The sequence below is a fragment of the Mus musculus genome, chromosome 9 (genome assembly GCF_000001635.26).
Source record: "Mus musculus strain C57BL/6J chromosome 9, GRCm38.p6 C57BL/6J".
Taxonomy (NCBI): Eukaryota; Metazoa; Chordata; class Mammalia; order Rodentia; family Muridae; genus Mus; species Mus musculus.
Genome location: NC_000075.6, coordinates 53,977,759 through 53,988,171, shown reverse-complemented (window position 1 = coordinate 53,988,171; position 10,413 = coordinate 53,977,759).

The following is a 10,413-nucleotide window of genomic DNA, read 5'->3' as shown; positions in this document are numbered from 1 at the left end:
GCGGGGAGATGGGTGGGATTGGGATGCATGATGTGAAATTCACAAAGAATCAACAAAATTTTTTAAAATAATGATAATCATACTAACATTGAATTGAGAATAATCATGAGGTATAGTCATTCACTCCTTTTTTTAATCTTTAAATTTTCGGAGATAGTTGTTTTGCCTGCACTTATGTCTGAGCATCACATGAGTGCCTGGTGACCTCACAGGACTTAAGTGGACATCAGGTCCCCTACAACTGGAGATTAAACAACTCATTCATTACATAATGCATAATGAACAGGTCAAGAAAGAAATAAAAATACAGAAATGGAAGGAGTGCTTTCAAACTCCTTCTATAAATCTTTTATTAACCAGTTTTGGGCAATTTAAAACCAGGTAAAGATAGAGGGAAGGAAGAAAGGAAAGAAGGAAGAAAGGAAAGAAGGAAGAAAGGAAAGAAGGAAGGGAGGGAGGGGAAGGGAGGGAGGGGAGGAAAGGAAGGAGAGAAGAAAGTAGGGGAGGAGGGAGGAAAGGGGAGAGGGAAGGATGGAGAGACAGAGACAGGGAGACAAAGAGACAGAGTGTCCTAATGATCATAGAATTAAAAAATGCTCACTTGAAAACCAAATACAGACTTCTATCAAAAAGATTATCCACCATGACTGAGTTGGCTTTATCCCAGAGATGCAAAGTTGGCTCACCACACACAGGTCACTAAATGCAGCGAACCACATAAATGATCTGAAAGACAAAAAACAATCTGATCATCTCCATAAATATAGGGGGGGAAGCTTCCCTGAAATCCTATATGTCCCAGTGATAGAAGGGCTAGAGGGACCTTAGGGTCATTTTCCTACATATTAAAAGCTGTAGATGAGAAACCTAAGCCCAACATCAGCCTAAATGGAGAAAAGCTTGAAGCAATCTCACTGGAATCAGGAATACAACAGGGCTGTCTGCTAATCCCATCCTTTTCAAGACTGTGCTCAGAGCACTAGAGGGAGCACTAGGACAGGAGAAGGAAGGTGAAGGGACACAAATAGGAAAGGAAGAAGTCAAACTCCCCTGTTTGTGGACGACATGATACTATCTGTAAGAGACCCTCAATGTTCTGCCAGAGAACGTCTAGAAATGAAACACCATGTCAGACTAGAAATAAAACACCATGTCAGCAAGGTGCCCGTGTATAGAATCAACTTGCATGAGTCCATAGCCTGACTATGCACCAACAAAAAACAAAACATAAGGAAGAGATGGCGAATACACTCACTTTCGCAATAACCTGAAAGAAATTTAAATATTTATGAATAAGCCCTAGCGCAGGAGGTGAAAGACCTCTACAAGGAAAACTTTAAATTTCAGGAGAGAAGGAAAGGGGGAGGGGGAGAAACAGAAAGAGAGGGAAAAGAGGTGGTGGTGGTGGGGATAGGAAACGGAAAGGCAGACCCTGCTCTTGGATCAGTAGAGTTAATAACTTGAGCATGATGTGTCTATCTGAAGGTATAATCCGTTTCAGTGCAGTGCAAATCAAAAGCCCCACCACATTCTTTACAAAATAGAAAAGAAGAAAGGAAAATTAATCTAAAACTTTCATGGAATCACAAAAGACTTCAGTCAGTCAAAACAATCTCAATACCATTCCAAACTTCAAGTTATAGTACAGCACTATAGTCATTAAAACAATGTGTTACTGGCTCAAAAATAGATACAGAGACCAGCGGAGTCATATCCAAGACCCCAACAGGAATATGTGTAAGTATTCCATCTACAACACACACTGAAAACAAGACATTTTCTACAAAGATGTTGGGGAAACTGGATGCTCACATGTAGAGGAATGAAATTGGATTCCTATCAATCACCAGGCAAAAAACTAATTCTAAATGGAGAGGGGGACCTGGAGGAGATGCAAGAGAGGTACAGAGGGTCAGGAAATTGAACAAAAATATGTAACAGGGGGAATGAGAAACTGGGGATACCTATTGGAGGGTCCCAGACACCAAGGAAACATGAGGTTACCAGGACCCAACAGGGATAACTTTAGCTAAAATGCACAGGGGATATATGAAGGGGGATATAGAACCTGTTGAGACTACCTCCAGTAGATGGTCATGGCCCTTGGTCAAGGGATGGGGCCACCCACCCATCTCAAAGTTTAACCCAGAAATGTTCCTGTCCAAAAGAAGAACAGGGACAAAAAATGGAACAGAGACTGAAGGAAAGGCCAACCAGGGACTGCACCACCTGGGGATCCATCATGTCTGCAGACACCAAACCCAACACTGTTGCTGCAGTCAAGAGGTGCTTGCTGACAGGAACCTAGTGTGGTGTTCCTTGGGAGGTCGGGCCAGCAACTGACCAATGCAGAGGCGGACGCTTGGAGCCAACCATCAGACTGAGCTCAGGGAACCTGGTGGGGGAGCTGGCAGAAGGACTGGAGGAGCGAAGGGGGATTGCAACCCCACTGGAAGAACAACATAGGCTGGCTGACCACCCAGTCCGCCCAGAGTCTGGACCACCAACCAAAGAGCGTACCTGGAGGGATCCGTGGCTCCAGATAGATATGTAGCAGAGGAAGGCCTTGCCTGACAGCAGTGGGAGGTGAGGCCCTTGGTTCCAGGGGAAGTTTGGTGCCCCAGCGTAGAGGGGTTGCTGGAGCGGTGGGGCAGAGGAGTGTGGGTGGGTGGGAGAGCAGCCTCATACAGGCAAAGGGGAGGGGAGAGGGCAGGTGTGGGATGAGGGGTTGATGGAGGGGTAACCGGGAAGTGGGATATCATTTGAGATGCAAATGAATGGAATGATTAATTTTAAAAAAACGACAAAACATAAATGTGAAAATTGAGACACTGAGATTGAAGGAAACAGGCAATACCCACAGTGTGTAAGCTTGGGGAAAGATTTTCTGTCGCCGAGGGGTCCAACCGCCCAGTGCTCCAGGTCGATGCTTTACAGATGGGGCGTCACAAAAGGAAAAAGCTCTGTACAGCTGAGAAGATGATAGAACAAGAGACGATGGTCTCCTTTTTAAAGATTAATTATTTTCTTTTATATGCATGGTCTGTGTACATGTTTGCAGTTCCCTCGGAGGCCAGAAGGCGGCACTGGATCCTCTAGAACTGCAGTTACAGACCACTGTCAGATGCCACTTACAGGTCTGAAAGCGCTCACATCCTCTGGAAGTGCAGCTAAAACTCTTAACTCTTAAACTGAAGTGGGACTATGCAGATTTAATTCTGTAGAAACAGAACGTGGCCCACTCTTGCTAGCCTCTCTTCTCAGCCTGGCCCTCGCTGTGAGTCTTCTGACTTGTGTCAAAAGCCAACAGCGTTTCTCTAAATTTTACTGTATGTGGCTGGGAGTGGGGACCGTACATGTGGTACTTCTGATTATTTAGTTGGGTAGCATGTATGTCACAGCATGGAAAGGTCAAAGGACCAACTGTGTTAGTTGATTCTTTACCGTCTGTGACTTCAGCTCAACTGGATCCAATACATTCTTCTGGCCTCTAAAGTCTCTGTCTATCTCCGCCTGTCTTATTCTCTTTTTGTCTGTCTGTCTCTGTATCTCTTAAAACACACACACACATTAATTTTCTAAGAAAGTTCAGATGTGAATGGGTATGTACACACATGTGCATGTTTATGTGTGCATGCATGTGTGCTTATATAAATGTGCATTTATATGTACATGTATGTGTATATCAGTATTTATATGTGGTTGTGTGCATGGCCATATTGCATATCTATTCATATGTGCATATGTATCATACCTGCATATATATGTGTTAATATATGCATGTGAATGTTTGTGTTCATATGTATATAGGTATGTGTTTATATGGCAATTTATGCATATATAGTTGTATGTGTGCATTTATATGTGCATGTGTACATTCTTATATATGTATTTATAATCATATATTTATTCCTATCTTCATAGTTTCATATGTATATTTGTTTTCATATGCTCATGTGTGTGTTTTATGTGCATGTACATGTGTATATGTGTATTGTGTTCATGTGTGCATATGGATATGTGTGTTCATATGTGCATTGTGTATTCATATATGCATGTGTATGTCTGTGCTTATGAATTCATGTGTTTGTATAGAGGTTTACATTTATGTGTGTGTACATATGTGATGTGTGTATTCATACATAAATGTGCCTGTGTGTTTATATGTTCAGGTATCTTAGAGTTTTATTCGTGTGAAGAGACACCATGACTATGGCAACTCTTATAAAAAAAAATTGGGGCTGGCTTGCAGTTCCAGAGGTTTAGTCTGTTATCACCATGGAGAGAAGAATCCTGGCTGATGTGGTGCTAGAGAAGGAATTGAAAGTTCTACATCTTGATCCACAGCCAGCTGAAGAAGACTACCACACTAGGCCTAGCTTGAGCAGATGAGATCTCAAAGCTCGCCTCCACAGTGGCACACTTCTTCCAACAAGCCCTCACTTCCTAACAGGGCCTCTCTTTATGGGCTAAGCATTCAAACACATGAATCTATGGCAACCAATCCTATTCAAACCACCACAAGGTGCAAATGTGATTTCATATGTGCATGGCCATGTGTGTGTGCATAGGTACATGTGTGCATTCATATGTGCATGTATGTGTTCATATATATGTGTGTATAGTCATATGTGCTTAACTATGTTTATGTGTGCTGGATTTGTGTATATGCATGGTCATAGGGACGTATGAATGCGTTTGCATTTATATATACTTATGTGTGTGTGCACTCCCATGTGTAGACTTTCCATCAGACAACCTGGAATCTGGCCTCTTCCGTCATTACTAGATTGGCAGTCTTGATCTCTCTCTGCTTCTGTTCCTCATCTATATGTAAAATGGGAATAATAATATACTTACCTTTAGGGCTGTTATGAGGATAAACTAGATAATATCTCTATAATGTTTTGAATAAGGCTGGCCATAAAGTAAGACTCTATAAATGCTAGATGCAATTCTTTAAATGCTTCACTTTAAGTCTGTAAGGCTCTTCCCTTATCTCTGCCAGCTACATTATGTTCCCTCATAAATAAACTGCCTCAGTCCCTTATAGCCTTACCATGCCTACCACAGCCTAATGTGCATTAGTGCTACTGGATGGCAAGCATTTGGGGACAGTTGACATGCTGACTTCTCTCTGTGATGTGCCTATTAAGTACTCTCACCATTGCACTAACTCATAACTGGCTTCACCTGGGCAAAGGAAGGTACTAGCCCGATGAGGCCAATCCAGAGAAGTTCTGCTTAGAGGGTTCCACCTGGAGCAGCATAGACATTTTACCACTTCATTTCAATATGGACTAGGATATGGAGCAGATGAGCCTGGATTGATACTTTTAGAGAACTGGGCTTCCATCCTAAGTGTTTCTTAATTAGTTCCATGCATCAGGATCACCTAGGGGAGTTTTCACAATACTCAGGCCTGGGTCCATACCCTACAGACTCTAATTCGAGGGAACCAGGTAGTGTGCTGGCTGCTTATCTGGAAGTCATTTATCCAGATAATTCTGAATCAGATCTGCTGGACCAACTTTTCCATTTCCTTTCTACACATTCAACAAAAGCCTGCTTCAGCCGGAATATACCCTATCCACCGTTTTGACGGCTCTTTCCACATAACTAGCTATAGTATGGATAGACAGCTCTTCTCAAGTTCTCAACTCAACAAAAGAAAATGCTTTGGATTCTTGTTTGACTATCCCATGTGACCGTGAGTGATGCTCCAGGAGGACCGAGCGACTAGCAGTTTCCCTAGTGAATCTTCTGCACTTCGAATGAGAACAGCACCACAAGCCTTTGGGTTGTTTTCCCGGACTGCCTCCTTTGACTGTGGGCTGATACTGCCCAGGGTGCTGAACATGGGGTGCTGCCCCATGGTGGCATTGCTGCTGCCACATCTAGTTTTCTCTTGGGTGCTGTCCCCAACTTCTAAATTTTAAGATAGTTGTCTACCTTCTTGTTAGAGAGACCCGTGTCCGAGACTCATGTCCCTCAAAGCTTTGATTGGGAGATAAAAGCGGAACAGAGAACAGGAAAGTATAATTGAGTTCTATCCCTTTAAATAAATCACATTTCTAATCTTTACATTTTTAAGGTTTATTTTTATATTTGTTTGTGTGTATGCATGTGTGTAGGTACCCACAGAGGGCAAAGGATAGTGTCAAATCCCTGGGTGCTGAGGTTACAGTCAGTTGCCTGCTGTGGGTGGAAACTGAACTCAAATCCTCTAGAGGAGCCACTTAACCATTGAGCCATCTCTTCAGACATAAACTATGATTTTCAGGTCCATAAAAGGATAGAGGTTATACAAACAAACAAACAAACAAACAACGTATATTAGGTCCCAGCTGATGGCATTTAAGCCTCCGAAGCTCTCTGTATCTTCACTGGCTAATTCCCTGCCTCTAAACACTGTTGATTGGTCTGGAAATTTAGCTCACTGGTAGAGCAGTTACCTAGTATGTACAAGGCCTTGGACCCAATCCCAGCACTACAAATAATAATCATGATCGTAGATAAAAATAAAGTGTTGCTGATTCTGCAATCTGTTGTCCTTTCTATATGTGCTCCAAGGAAGTCATGGCTGAAATGATTTATCAAATTAAAAGGGAGATATTAAAAGGGGTATATATATATATATATATATATATATATATTCCTAAACTCCAACTGTTTCAGGAACTGAATAGAAATCTTCCCTGAAAACAAGTCTCATTTATAGCAGGCACTTGAGAACTGCTTGTTGAATTGAAGTAAAAAAGTTAATGGTGCTAAGCTCCCAATGCTATACTTCAGAGATATTCATAGAAGAAATGCTCTTTCTACAGAAAAAAAAAGAAAAGAAAAGAAAAGAAAAAAAAAAAAAGGTACTCTCAGCTCAGCTTTTATGTGGGATTCTAAGAGCTGAAAGGTCAGACTTTCAAAAATACACCACTCCAGGCTATTCCATGTTGTAATTAATACACTTAAGTAAGATGCAAAGCCACTGACTTTTAAAGGAACTGCGCTGTCCGAAGCAGAGGACACTGTCACAGCAGATGTGAAGCTAGAGTTGACCTGCTTTGGAGTATTGCCATTGTGTGTAGGAAATGCCTGTACATACTGAAGGATTGTAGACATTCCCTGCAAGAGATTCCCATCAGAACATTGTCTAATCTATGGTCCACAGCTTTCTCTTTTGCCTGAAGTTGAACTGTTTCTGTTTGTCCTTTTCTATTAGCTTGTGAACCTTTTGAAGTCACACTCCATGTGTTCATCTGCATGGTCTCAGTGCCCAGCAGAACCAAACATATAACACAGCAACTCGATCTGAAGCAATTTTCTCTGGTTTGGCTCCAGAATTAAGTTAGTAGAAGAAATGCCTCCATATATATAAAATAATGTGTGTGTATACATCAGATATACAAATTATATAGATAGATGTGTGTTTATATAAGATGTTTAAATTATATTCATAGATGTATGTGTACATCAGATGTATAAATTATACAAATAGGTGTGTAGGTGTGTGTGTGTGTGTGTGTGTGTGTGTGTGTGTGTGTGTGTGTTTCTAAGGATCTAATCCAGTACTCTTGAGGCAAAGGCAGGCATGTAGGTTCAAGGCCTATAGAGAGTTATAGACCCTCCAATGCTTTACAGCAAGATCCTGGCTATAAATAATTAAATAAATAAATAAATAAATAAATAAATAAATAAATGGAGATAGGTCATCTGGAATACAGACAATGAAACAAAATATCTGAAATTTAAATAGTCTCAGAAAGTTCTAGAGAGATAAGAGACTGTCCACATATCAGCGATGCTATTCACTCCTTCATCCACTTACCCCCCATCCATCTAATACTTAACTATTCAATGTATACTTACAACCCATAGTTCCAAAAATATACATAGATACATTGCTTTGACATTTAAATAAGTGAGATTGAGCTGGAGATCATTCAGTGATTAAAAGCTCTTGTTTCTCTCTCAGAGGACCCTTGTTTGAGTCCCAGCACACAGTGGTGATTCACAACCACTACTAATTCCAGTACCTGTAGATCAGGTGCCCATCTGGCCTCATCGGGTGTCTAGCATATGTATAGCACATATGCATGCATCATTCAGGCAAAATGCCTATACACATAAACTAAATTACACACACATTCAAGGCCAGAATGATGGCTCTGCTTTAAATTCTCAAGACCTGAGTTTGATCTTTGAAGCAAGGTGTCTTCTGACTTCTACATAGGAACCATGACCCATGCACTCAACACACACACACACACACACACACACTCATACACACACTCTCACACACACACATACACACATCATCATCATCACTATTATCATTTTGTCACAAATAAAATGAGATTTAAAATTTAAAGATAATATAGAAACAAAAAAAAATGTATCTTTCTGCTCTTAGTATGAATCAAACTTTTCTCTCCACCTAAACAACTACCATGGAAAAGAATGTACATTCCGTATCCCATTTCATGTCTTTCTACCATAAGCCCCAATATCTATAACAAATTTGACCTTCAGTGTTCCCTCATCTAAAAGGAAATTGATTGTCTAGATATTCAAAAGAATCAGAAATCTTCAGTTTCTAGAGCTAAAAAAGCTCCTGATTCCGGCTAAGTCCGGAGGCTTGTGTCTGTGATCCCAGCCCTGGGAAGGCAGGGGTAGAGTGGTAGAGAGTTTAAGGCCAGCTTGGACCGCACAGGAAAACTTCATCTCAAAAATAAGCAAGCTGGGCATGGTGGTACACACTGATCCTGCTAAGCCAGGAGAAATGCTTTGAGTTCAAGTCCAGCCTGTTCTGCATAGTGAGTCCCAGGCCAGGATGGGCCCCAGAGTGAAACCTTGTATGAAACAAACAAATAACTACACAACACTTCTGTTCATAGCAGCACAAGTAAACCTGTAGGCTTTCTCCCTTTATTGTGAAATGAAGAAGGCCTTCAACATTAGGTCACGTGATATGATAAACCTCATCAATTACTCTGGCATCCTGTCCTTGCTCAGTAACTGTACAAAATGTTATAAATGTAAAAGTATTAATTTTACATTTAAAAATATTTAGAAAGAACTCCCACCCAAAAAGTCATGACATGGTTTAGAATAAACTCCCAGTAAGGGAATATGTGTGTGTGTGTTGGCCTCCTTCAGGAATGCTCTGCCAGTAATTTTATGTGGCCAAGCCATCAGTTTTTCGTGTATTTTTACACAAGTTTTTTTTGCTTATCCTTTTTCTTTGTTCTGAACTGAATGTCCACCAGACTTCTCCCAAGCTAACACAATTTTTCACTATCTCTACATTGTGGAACCATATTCAACTCTCTCCAAAGCCAACAACATTTATTGTGTCAGAAAGCACAACAGAGAGGAAAAGGCCACAGTATTCATGAAGAAGATAGCATGCAGAATTGCAGATTCATGCAATGGCAGAATTGTTGAGATTACTTGGGTACCCATTCCTAGAAAAAGACCAGTTATGCTATTTTGCATTATTGATTACTGATTATTAACTCTATTCCCTAACTCCCTGTTTTCTTTTCTCCCAAGTGGATAACTGTTTTCTTCCCAGGTATGACATCTGTCCTCCCCAGTGGATTATAAAGGGGCCATATATTTTGCCATATTGACTATACCCTGCTTGAGCCTGTTCCAAGTCAGTGTCAGGAGTAAACGGAGAGTTGAGGCAATGAGTCCTTCAAGCCTGACCAACTGCAGATCCAGAACCATCGCTGATGATACTCATAGATATTAATAGTCACCTTGAATCCAGCTGCCACTTCAACTTTGCACCCAGGACCCCACCAGTCTATAAAATTCCATTCTTCTACAAAGCATGGTGAATTTCTATTCACTTCTCAACTTTACACAACTAAGCAGACTTGCACAAGACCTAAAACATTTTAAGTCCATGGGTTTCCTATTTACTAAGAAAATCCATCCAAGAATTCTCTCTCAATTCCTAGTTCTCCAAATCACAATACTCAAAGCTCAGGCTAGACTGGGGATAAACAGATGGGCCTCAGCATCTACCCCACCCACAAAATTATCTAGATGAGACATTCCTCTTTGCTTGTTGCCCAATCTAGTCTTGCTAAAGAAAGAAACCTTTGGGTGGGGAAATTCTTAGTCAAATAGATTCCTAAAGAGAATGTTCAATAAGTGATGCTATCAAGGAGTATGTCACTATCCCAGAAAGACCTGAGTTCTGTGTTACTAAGGGTGAGTCAGCACTGAGCCTGAGGAGATGACAGAACACAACAGCTTCTAATTCTGCCCCAGCCTCTTCAGCTCTCCTCTGTGACTCTGCATACAGATCCTCCTCTGTGGACTCTTTATGCATTATTTGTAAAAGATAATTCACATGGTCTCAATCTCTTCGCTGTTGATTGCATGGTAAACTTTTGATCA